Source organism: Thunnus albacares, chromosome 9 (genome assembly GCF_914725855.1).
Source record: "Thunnus albacares chromosome 9, fThuAlb1.1, whole genome shotgun sequence".
Classification (NCBI taxonomy): Eukaryota; Metazoa; Chordata; class Actinopteri; order Scombriformes; family Scombridae; genus Thunnus; species Thunnus albacares.
In genome coordinates this window covers 12,613,091-12,625,582 of record NC_058114.1, presented here as the reverse complement: position 1 = coordinate 12,625,582, position 12,492 = coordinate 12,613,091, and the positions used below count along the sequence as shown (strand labels likewise).

The 12,492-nt window shown below is 39.3% G+C and overlaps 1 long non-coding RNA gene across 1 annotated transcript; it reads left to right on the top strand.

Annotated features, from left to right (window-relative positions):
* The first annotated feature begins 8,583 nt into the window (after window positions 1-8,583).
* Window positions 8,584-10,590, top strand: LOC122989280. The gene is made up of 3 exons (XR_006405002.1): window positions 8,584-8,877; window positions 9,033-9,396; window positions 9,999-10,590. It is a non-coding gene; the product is annotated as an uncharacterized LOC122989280 (long non-coding RNA).
* Window positions 10,591-12,492: the final 1,902 nt, after the last annotated feature.

Below are 12,492 nucleotides of genomic sequence, written 5' to 3'. Positions count from 1 at the left end.
TCTATAACAACAGCCAATAACAGTTTCATGTCAGACGATTGTACTCTCTGACACACACACCTACTCGCTGCCTGTGTTTTGTGCAGGTGGAGATAAAATCAGCTGCACACGCCCCCATGCTGTTGGCAGGCACACACACACACTCCATAACAGAGAGATGTGCTGTGACTCACGTCGCGCATGGTGAGAGGAGAAAAGTGTTTCCTATGTTCTGCGGCTCTGAGCATGTGACTGATCAGCAAGTGTGTGTGACTGGACACCCCCCATATCCCCTCCCCAGCTGTTTCTACACTATATAGACTGCTGCTGTATATAAAACACTATTTTTTCTCTGTTATTTTATGCATTACTCATCCCTGTGAAGAAAGTATTTGCTCGCTGTATGTGTTGTATGAGACAGACTGCTTCTCTGTGTGATACGGATGTAAATGTTTTGATGTGTGTGTGTGCGTGTAAGACTAAAACAGCAGTGAGGCAAATGCAGCTTTACTATGGATTGATGGATGCTGATATTACACATGCAGGAAGAGAACAGAAATTTATACAAACTCCACTGAAACTTATTTGTAATTGTTGATTGACAACTGCAGCAAAATGTGCAACTCTCCATATTAGCCTTCTGCATGAACAGTAACACTGGGTCTCTCCACTCACTGCACGTATGACTCGTCAAACTTTGAGAGTGATGCTGATTGTTAATGGCAATATCAAGCTTTTATTTGTTAAATAATCTAGCTGCACTGGCATATAACTGGCATAGTGTAACTTTAAACCTCTACAATGATGGAAAATGTCTTAAAATGGTTTCTTACTAGTAGACATACAGTACGTATACAGCATATGAACTGTTGAATAGATACTGATGTGACAGTCGGCACCTTCTTGTAACCTCCTTGTTAATGTGAGGCCAAAATAAATTGAAATGACATCTATAGTGATCCATCATAATTCATAAAACAATCTTTAATTAATTTGGGGCCAATTTGGGGCAGAGGAGTTTGTAAAAAGGTATTTGGAAATATTTTTTTTTTATCATGCCACAGTTGTAAAATGTTGTTGAACTTCACCTTCTGCATGCTCAAGTGTCAAAAGCTTGCAGTAAGTCAACAAAACAGTCTACATTAAAAACATTCACTTTTCAGAAAAGGAGTGCAGTTTGTGGAAATACCTAAAAAGTCTAGGGAATAAACACTGCATGTATTTTTATAGTGAGAGATCATTTGTGCTAATTCGAGGACGCTCTGTCACATTTTCCCCTTCAAACTCCAGAAAAAGAGTCAAGCTAAAAAAGCGTCCTTGAATGAGTGGGAAAGTAATGGGAAGTTGGCACACCAAAACCCCTAACAGCTCCCCAACAACAGGAAAAGGCCTTGTAAACTTGGACCGCTCTGGCTAAACTTTATGTTTGCTGCCAGAGAAACAAATTCTAACACTGTGGTTAAAATTATTACGACTGTAATTAAGAGATAGTCTGAAGTCTGTCCCTGACATGGCAACAACCAATCCCACTGAAGATGCTTCATTAATGAGAAAGAAAACAAAATCCTGTATGTGTGGAAGATTGAAAGTGTTGAACTGTTTGCAAGGAGAATCTCATTTTACTCCAACCACACTGAAACCATGTGAATCAGATTTTATTTTGCCCGGTTCCAAAAGCTTCGTCACAAAGAGTTATCCTATGTTCTGCCACTGAATATATGCAGCTAAAGATAGTCGGAGTTCAGAGCATGTCTGGAGGACAGAGGAGGAAGTGTGTGTGTGTGCATCTTCTTGCTTTTCTCTCTTTGTGAGTGCCAGTTTAAGTTTTAGACCTCCAGAGCAAGAACAATTTAAATGTTCTGAGGTTGTTTTTGACAGACCTTACATATACATAGAAGGGAGACTCATGGTCTGATTGAAAGAGATTACACATAGATTAAAGGATTAGAATTAGGATTTGATTCAGATCAGGACTTTTGGCTAGACATTGCTAGAGGTTAGAGTTTGATTAAGGCTTGGTATCCTTTTTAAAAAGCTGTTTATATCATGTTGACAGTTTTACTCATTTACAACAAGGATTAAAATATCACCAGTCAAAGCTACTACAATGAAATTAAATCAAACTTCTGATCAAAAACTTGAATGCTCTTTTACCACTCAAGTAATCCATCTCAAATCAGAGACGGATGTTTAACTGCAGAGTAAATACAGACAATAGCAGCCCTCATAAGAACACTAATCCTAATGTGTGTGTGTGTGTGTGTGTATGCACATATGGGAGGAAGAAGTAGGAGGAAGGAGGAGGCGGGGGTGATGTAGCTCCCAGCACTGGCTCACGCCGGTTTGCGCTGCTTCTCACTGGCCCATCCCTGCAGCGAGGTTGCGAGGTTAGCGGAGGGGCGAATGGATTTGGGGTGGGTTAGAGAGGGGTGGGGGGGTGGGCTCAACTGCCCTTTGCAGCACTGAGAGCCTTGGCAGGGGCACTCGTGACATGATAGGTATCTGCATGTAGAGAATGCAAGCAGAAGCCATCACCCCTCCCCTGTGAAGAATCAAGTCTAAGATATTCAAGTGTGTCGTATGGAAACTGGTTAATGCATCACACTTTAGATGTACACGTGTACACAGATGTAGCAGAGGCATATAAAGACTGTCCTCATGTGCATGCACATGCCCTGCACGGTTATTGTCACCATGTAGTAATTTTTAATGGATTTCCACCTTTCCGTAAATTTACACAAAACAGAAGCAGCAGAACAGAAAGTTAAATGATTGTGACTTTTGATGATCAGATCAGAACTCTGATGAAATTGAAAAAAATCTTTTAACAAATCAATCAACAGATGCAGCAAATATAAGACACTATAATCTTCCATGTTTTTGGAACTTTGGAATTACCCAACCTACTCTGTCATAGATCATTTCAATGTACTGCATGTAATATACGTACAGTAAACAAGCAATAATTGGTGAAATAAGTGAGTATTTACAGAAAGTTCCCCTAGAAGATCTGCACCACCAACATAAACAATCTCTGTGTTTCATGTGAGCACGTGCACTTGTTGCAGTGAGCTGAAACGACTGTGCGGGGCACTTGCACAGCTGTTCAGCTCAAGCAGCAGCAGCAGCAGCAGCAGCAGCAGCAGAGTTACTGCTGTGTCTAGTCACTTTTAAAGGAAACAAGCAGCTGAGCTTTAAGAACACAGGGCAAGAGAGAACAAGGACATCTGAACCCCATAACTGCACCGAGGTGCCTGAAAATGTTATTAGGGACTCACATTCATATCAGCCTATTTCTATAAGTTTCCTTCACTAAATCTGATCACCGGAAAGGAAAACCTTAGACTGTCCATTGTTCTTAGTTAAAGTTACAGGAACAGGAATTACAGAACCTTGTTTTGACTCAATTTTCCTGCCTAAATTTCTGTCTCTGTCTTGGCAGGACAGTTAGTTTTCTGTCCAACTAACAGGCTGCTTGTGAGTTCTTGAGGCTTTAGTTTACAAGCTCTGGTTCACTTGTAATAGCAGCTTAAACAAGCCAAAAACATAAATGCAGCAGAGATTTGCACTGTTTTGCTGACTGCCAAAAATCAAGTGCAGGTGGTGTCGCACGTTAAGGCTCTGTTTAAATATAAATAGAGCATCTGTAATAATTGATCTGATTGTTAGTAGTCCTCTCAGGCAGATGTTATTTACCTTTGACTCTTTCTGTTGGTAAGATTTTTACTTAAACTGAATGTTTTGCCTGCACCTCTGAGAGGAAAAGTCACCTGTGAATGACTCTACAGTGTATTTACATATTCTGCAGGACCGCTTCCTGTAGCTTTCCTCAAACGCTATGTGGAGAAACAGAGTCCATCTAAAGAAACACAGTGTTTTGACCAACTATTACTAGAAGGTTCCTTTTAAGGTCTGGCAGCTGAAAATAGAGAGAACCTATTTTTTCCAAACATTTCCTCTTGCAGAGGGAGCCAAAATACAGCATGCACTTTTAATGGATACATCTGTATAACCATTCATTGTAAAGGGAAGGGCCATGCCTTCAGCAAGGTTTTAACCCTCCAGAGGAATAAATAAAATGCAGCTAGAGAGTTATGCAATGGAAAAACTAAGTGGTCCCGCCTCGCCTCGGTCCAGGTGGAACTGATTTTCAGTTGTGGCTGATGGAGAGATTTTGCCCAAGTATGCTTGACTTGGACTATAACGCATGTTTTTCCAATCAATGAGGTGGTGAGGATTTGGATTTGGAGAAGAGACAGTCATTCGGGATTTGTGCTTTTATACTTTTTTTAACAACTATTTATCCACTGAGCTGTTTTCTGACAACGCCCTGCATATCCATATGCTTTCATACATTTAAATCTGGAAGTTTTTGACTGTTGGAAACTGAGGAGCTTCACGACAACTTACTTAATGAAGGGCACCGTGAAGGTCATTGTTGAGCGATGTGAGAGAATTTTGATTTCAGTTTTCACCATCATAAGCCTCGCTGGGGTTTTGAACCAACAAGTTTTACATACTTGCTTCTCAAGCTTATCAGCTAAGTTTAATGCTTTAATTAAAAACATTAAAAGTGCTTTGTGACATATTTTAACTTTAATTTTAACCACATCCATTTTGAAACAACAGCAGCATTTCCATAAACCAATGAGGCCATCACTGAGAAATTTAACAGCCTCATGTGGCCTAAACTCTCCAGCCTCCAGGTAGAATTTGGAGGAAGTGCTGTAACAGTCTGAAATTATTCTTTGTATATTACAATTTGCTTCATTAGGTCAAATAAATATGTAAAATCCCAAAGATTATAAATTATTTTCTTCCCATCATCATCATTCATGTATGCAGAGAGTTAGTAGGAAGTCAGCAAGTTCAGGTAGAGAAAGAAGCATGAGAAACTTTAAATGAAACATCCAGCTCTGTTGATATATCCATGGAAAGAAGGCACTCTATCTCTGGAGCAGATACTGCTTAAGCTTACATCATTTCAAGTGTTTTGCAAAGAGTGGAAGGAGCAATAGGATGATGGTAATATAACTTCCAAAGTATCCTCTTAAGGGATGAACGGGCCTTATGGAAAAATAGTCCTAATCTTGCAAAACACTAGTGCTAGCAATACTAATGGTGTGAGGTAACTGGTTCATTGCATCATGGTCTTATTTCTTTGTGGTAATTAAAAAAGGTATCTCTAATAATTTGATTAGTGTATTGTTTCAAACTCTGTATATAATACCTTTATGATTTCCTCCTGGTGCTGTGAAGGAGGCATACTGGACACACTGGACTTAGTTTACCAGAAGCAGAAAGGAAGAAGTGGTGCTGCTAGTGAAAATAACAAAGATGATCTTATTGCATTTAGGACAGCAGCTCTGGGCTACTCCAGCAGTGTTCAGCTGCCTTTGGTCATGCATTATAAAACCTGTGAGTCAGCACAGAGCAGCTACTATCTCACACTGTGGCGGATTGATAACCACTCTGCATGCAGAAAGGCTCCTGGCAGAGTTATGGGGTGAGGTCAGAGGTCAGAAGTCTGACCTCTGGCAGGGCCTCCTCCCCTGTTTCAGACATCCAATGAGTGAGTTTACCCCATAGTGCTGGAGATCCACAAACAAGACATAGGAGATAATGTGCAGTGTATAGTCCTCTGCTTATCAGACCGTCACCCAGGCCTAATAACAACTAATACAAGTAATAATCAATTTTTTCCATCAATATTGCTGCACTTTACTGTCTATTGCTGTGACACAATAATAATTCATGATATAGCATGTAAAAAAGTTTCTGACCTGGTGTGTGATGTGTGTGATACATATTTCCTTTTCTTAATTCCTATCAGGTAAGTTTGACAGCATCCAGCATAGTTAAACTAATTTAGTGGGGTTTTTTTTGTTTGTTTTTTGCAGATAGGCAACGTGTATTATCAATATGCACTAATTATTATTATTATATTATTACGGAGGCACGGTGGCTCAGTGGCTGATGGTGGTTAGCACTGTTACCTCACAGCAAGAACGTCCTGGGTTTGAACCCCAGCCGTCTCAGGTCCTTAATGTGTGGAGTTTGCATGTTCTCCACATGTTTACATGAGTGTACGCCGGGTGCTCCGGTTTCTTCCCACCATCAAAGACATGTATGTTAGGGTTAATACTCCTGTCAGTGCCCTTGCCCACTGGAACTTGCAAAAAGAAATGCAGTTGGTCCCTGCGTGCTGCGACACTGCGACACTAACTTATTTTTTCAGCCACTGAATGAGGAATTCCATTACATAGCAGATTTTTTTCAACATGAATGAAGAGAGTGACATGAAAAAGTAATGAACAATATGTTTATATGTAAGATATATTAATATAAAATATAAGGCTAATATTTATGTAAAATTTTACCAAACCCCTCAAATGGAAACCAAGTCAAACTGCCACTTAGCTGCAGTATGCTGTGATTCCATGTTTGCTCTGATGAGTGAAGATTACTGCGACTGTAATGTATATTAATAGATTGTGTCTGATCCGACAGTGAAGACAGCAGGCTGCATTCGCTGGTCCAGGAAAGTAAGTCTAGGACTTGCCAGCTGGCTGAGACCAGGAATAGTGTCAGTTCTCATGAGCTGTGTGACAGACAGCAAGGTAACATCAGGCTGAGCTTGTCCCAGAGACGGAGACACCGCTGCCTCTGACCTCGTTGCCCCTCTGTTATCAAGCTTTCACCTACTAAAAAACAAGAGCAAATGGCAGTTCAGTCAGGAGGCTGCAGCTCCCCTCAGACACACATTTATTATTTCTTCGTAGTGTTTTTACAGAGTAGTGTTTACTCTACATTCTTCCCATGATTCAGTCCAAACTAATCCAAACTTTTCCTTCTTTCTCTGTGGTTCTTCCAGAATCACTTAACTAACATGTTTGAGACGACAGTCATAACATTGCTGCCTAATATATACATCCTTTATCACATCCTTTATCCTTCTTCATCACATCATCTATCAACACATCATCATCATCAGTTAGCCTACTTCTCTCTGAAACACTGAATCACACCATGTTACAAATTAATAAGGTATGTAAAAAGCTACCCTTTTTGGTCTCTACTGCAAGTCCTGCAATGAACTTTTATTTTCATTATTGATTAATCTGCAGCTTATTTTCTCTTTTTTATCAAATTATTGCTGAGTCATCAGAAACAGTGAAAAATACCCGTCACAATATCTTGGAGCCTGTAATGTCATCAAATTATTGTTTTGTCCAGCTGAGAGTTAAAAAACTCCCCTGAAATATTAAATTTACTGTAACTTAAGACTGAGAAAAGCAATTAATTCTCACATTTGAGAACCTGAAACCATCAAATGTTTAGGATTTTTGCTTGAAATGTTACTTAAGTGATTAATCAATTATCAATAAAATATATAATAAACTTTTCTGTTAAACAACTAATTGATTAATAAGTTAATTATTGCAGATCTACTCAATTTTTAGCCCTGTTTGAAATTTCCTACTAAATCCACCTTTTCTGGAGAAGGCCAGAATCAGCTGAAGGAGCTGGTTACCACTGGAAAGAAATGGAGAAGGCAGCCCAGAATAGAATAAGACTGATAACCTGTGATCTAGATAACCTGTGATCCACAAGGCGAGAAAGGGTTGAAATCAAGTCCCCCTTATACAAACAACCCAAATGAACTCTGTATCTACACAATACCTTGCAAAATAAAACAATTTAGCTGGTTTGAGGGGATAATTGTTTCTACCCTTGATGTTTTTCACATTTCACATTTTATTTTATTGTCTTTTTCAGTTCTACTGTAAGAAATTTCATCATATGGATTAATGACATATTTCATTTTTATGCTATAACCAGATTATCTGTAAAGATTTGTGTTTGTATAATGCTTTAAAAACTTTCTGCCTTCTCTTAATAACTTTCCTTATTCCCATGACTAGTATATAATGTAACTGTAACACTTGCTTGTTTCTTTTTGTCTAAAAGTATATTCTATTAATGAATATCCCAACTGGGGTAAAACAGATCTCTATATAAAAAAAATCCAACCAAATAAACAAGGCATAAATCACTCCTCATATGCAGTAAGGCTGAAAGAAGATCACCACTCTATTCCATTTTTATAGTATCTACATATAGATCCACAATGCACAGCCACAAATAGGTCCTGGATGATTACAGCCACTGTAGTACAGGAACAAACTGTCCCACCAGAGTTATGCGTGGATGTTCACTAATGTCAAGCATGTCTGCTTGATAATCAATACACCCAATTCGACTCTTCCAGTACACCTCCTGATTCCTTATGTAATGTGTGGGGAACACCTGCCCACCACTTAATGCCCTGGATCATCCCTACATCACCACCCCTGCCCTCACGCTGCCGTGGATCCTCTTACACTTCTGCGGAATGTGTATCCAAATTGTTCCTGGTGACAAGCAGCGCATGACGGAGCGGTAAAAGAAAAAGTTCAGCCAGTCTGAGTCAGAGGAAAGAGAAGAGGGGAGGAGGAGGAGGAGGGAAGTGAGGAGGGGTATACAACTCCAAGAGTCAGCCTACGCTGGTTCAGACCGGTTCCTGCCCCCTTCCCCTTCTCCTATCTTGCCTCTTCTCCTCCTCCTTCCCTCTAGTTTCCTCTCCTCATCTCATTGCCTCTCCTGTTTTTTCTTCCTCTCCTATTTCGGTCCAGTTATATTTTTCTGCCTAACTTCTTCCTCTTCTTTCCTCTTTTCTCATGTCTTCTATTCACCACTTTTATTCCTTCATTTCCTCTTATTTCCCTTCACAGATGTTTGGTTGTGCGTGCTGAATGGGAGAAGTAAAACCAGAGAGAATATAAAAGTGATGTGAAGTGTATGCATGAGATAGGAAAAAAGATAGGAAGACCGAAAGATAAATATTACTCCCACAAAGTATGTATATACTCTGTTCTGAATGCAACATATTCTTTAAAAAATGTCACAATGTATTCTTTGTTGCATAACACCCTGATAAAATCATCTAAGGCTTACATTTACCAAATAACAGCCAGGTCTAAACATCTAAAATGTACGTTTTTCACTCGTAGTTTGAGAAAAGTAACTTAAATCAGAGGAACAAGCAACAGGAATGAAACAGTGTTGAGGGTTAAAACACTGGAAGGTGGGTCTGATTTGTACTGCTGGCTGTTGATATTCTAAACAGAGATGGATGGGCTTTGGTATTCCTCAGCAAAACTGCAGACTCCTCCTTTCTTCACCAAGCTGCAGGGTTTGTTCACCCGGAGGAGGCTGGAGATGTAAACACTGTGATGCTGAACAATGTTTCCTCCTCCAAGCTGCCGGCCAGACGGATTAGAGACTGTCAGCGGTGACACAAAGCAACAGCTCAGCGAGCTGAGATGAAAGACTGATGGAAGATTCTTGAACCAAAGATGAACTGCATGTTCTGTTGTAAGTACAGTATGTTCAAACACTAAAAGAATAAAGTTTGATTCTATATTCTATCCAGTTTTCCTATTTATTAATAGATGTTGCAGAAATACAGTAGCAACGTGCACCAAAAAAGGATAGAAAAACTTTTAGATTACTACTTAAAATGTTCTGGCACAGACATTGTTCAGTCAGGGTTTTGTGCCATGTTTTGATCCAGAGAGATTGGAGCAGTTGGTCGTCCATTTGACCCCAAAACCTTTCTTGCCCAGTTATCTTTGGCTCTTCTCATGTGCTTAACAGCTCTCTGAAAACACGTTCAATCCAAAAGATGTTTATGAAAGTTATTTGTGGGATCCCGTGCCCAAGTCCTGTGCACAAACAAGCAGCTCTGGTAACAGGGAGACATTCGATAGCTTGACTTTCTAATTAAGGCTTGTTTACAGTCTGTGTGAGGTAGTGGGCAGACTTGCTGAGCATGTTGGTACCAGTAAGCACTGCGTCTGATCATTCCATTGATGTCTATCACTCATTAAAGCACCAGGTCTTCTTATAATGTCATGTCAGTTCTTTCTGTTTCCGTATTTTAATGTTTTTCATGCAACTTTTCCTTTCTGGCACAGGAATACATTCCCATGCACTCTGGCACGGACTCTGGCATTAACCTCTACAAGACTGGTTGAAGATGGTGCCTTTTCATGCCATTGCAGTCATTCTTAGTATCTCTGGGTGTTAGGAAAATGTAAAATGTTGAAAAATGTAAAATGTGCAAACAATAGTTTTCTGCTTTACAAAGCTTAGCCCCTGTAACAGTGGTTGAATATTTACATTTCTTTTCCAGGTTTGATCTTTCAACAAAATATATACGTGCTTTAAGGTTTTAACTATTTATTGCAACCTTGCAGTTTAGGGTGTGCTCCTGTGATCCAGAAACAAAGCTGAGTAAGTTTGAAACAGACTGACTGCCTGAGATAAACAACATTTAAATAAAGATTGGATAAATGTAAAAAGTGTACACACTAGTTCAGGAGGCAGGTTGGAAGGTTGAGGGAGTTCAATTTATTGGGAAGCATCGGTGTAGCAGCGAGAAAGCAGTGCTAAGCATTAGAATATGTGCAAAATGTGTTTATATGGACTTATTTGAGACAGGACATACTCATGTATGATTGGACGGTATATACCACCAGCTGCCACAGTAAATGCAGCTTTTCAAGACTTCCAAGTTGTTCAGTATCTTATGTTGGACTTTAATGATTTGAATGGACCATAATGCATGCATCCAAAAAACAAAAATGATGGTGAACATTGTCTGGATCACCACCAGACAAAATCACAGGCAAAATTACTTATCTTGTTGTTTTACAAAAAATAAACAGAACAGATATGGTAAGTGACAAAGTTAAGTGAACACTCCAAAAGTTGCAGACATTTTATAGTACACATGGAAGTCGTCTCTTGTTTTGTAATACTACACATACAGTCTATGTGTTGCACTAGTAGAAACTGAACCTCTAAATCTTGGCAGTGCAGGACAACTAGCACTCTGCAGCTACATGTTTACTAGACAGACGCTGACCTTGTTCTTTGCCATGGCCATCTGTAATTTTAAATATTTGTCTAACCACGATAGGAGTTAAAAATATTCTGTAGCTAACACCAGATATCAACTGTGATGACACACTGAAGGATAAAATGCGAAACAATTTTCTGTTTTTCAAGGTGAGTCATGGGCACCTGTCTGAGACAGAGACCACAGTCAAGTGACATCATCATGCGCTGGCTATCAAAACAAATAAACATAATTAACTGTCTCATCACACCTGACAATTTAAATTCTCCACCCATAAACAGATTGAGAACAGTCACTTATAATAATAGTTATATTTGTGTAACAATTTCTTCAGATGAAACATGTAAAATAAGACAGAAACAAAACATGTAAACAACATGTCATCAAACAACTACCTATAATAAAGTGAGCTCAGCAGATTACTGTGTGTAAATGGCCTTAACTGATTACAAAATTAGGCATTTGTTCTGGCTCGTTGTGGAGGTGTAATCTGGAAAATTGCAATCTGAAGAAGACCAAGAAAATGAGGTGAGTTGAAGAAAAATAAACAACAGTGGAAGATGATCTAAGGGGAGATTTTTCCTTTAAATATGTTAAATCTACAAGCAACATCTAAATCTTAACCTACCTGGCTGTGTGAATCTTGGGACTGGCTATGGAAAGTCACACTCTCCCGTGTGAGGAGACAGACTCCCTGTAGCCTGCAGGGAAAACAGCAGAGTCAAGTTTAGCCATAATCCACACTGGGAGGGAAGAAGGGTCAGAGTGCATTAAACTGATGCTTTTACTCAGAGCTATATACAGTAAATACACAGGGAGAAGTTTCAATGTTTTGCTAAAGGACACTTTGTGAAGAATTGAACCTTAGACCTTTCAGTTGCATGGCAATCTGCCACGTACTGAGAAGGATTCAATTACTGTCACACATTTGTTTTAAACTGATCATCCAGGCAGAGCCATGTAATGATCTGCAGCAGTATACATACAGTAGAAGTCATCAAAACACCCTGAAAGTACAACTATCACTTCAGCAGAACAGGTTGTACTAGAACAAATGAAGTTCTATAAATGCACAATTAAGATTCCTGTGTCAGCATTTTCCATCCCCCAAAATATAAGTTTTGCAAATAGTTCCCTCCAGACATAAAGTCACACAGCAGCAAGAGGCTGCAGTAAAACATGCAGCAAGGAAAACACACAGTCATGCTGGTACCTGCAGCGGCACTCAGAGGAGACTTTTCCTTTCAGTCTTTAATCCTTAGACATAGGAAAACAGGACCTTGAAGAAACAGAAACCAAACTCAATTCACAAGAAGTGCCTCATATTAACAGGAAATGAAGGCAGCTTTTTAATAGGCATTATGTTGCAGAATGGCAGTTTGTTATAACATGAACTAGTTACCTTGAGGTCATTGGTGAGAATTGTGAGTCAAAAATGCTCTGATAAGTACTGCTTATTTTTCAGACTTTAATCTCACAAAGTTTGACTAATAATTTTAAGATGATGTCTGGATTTCCTGCCTCTTTTTATCCTCTCATGTAACCTT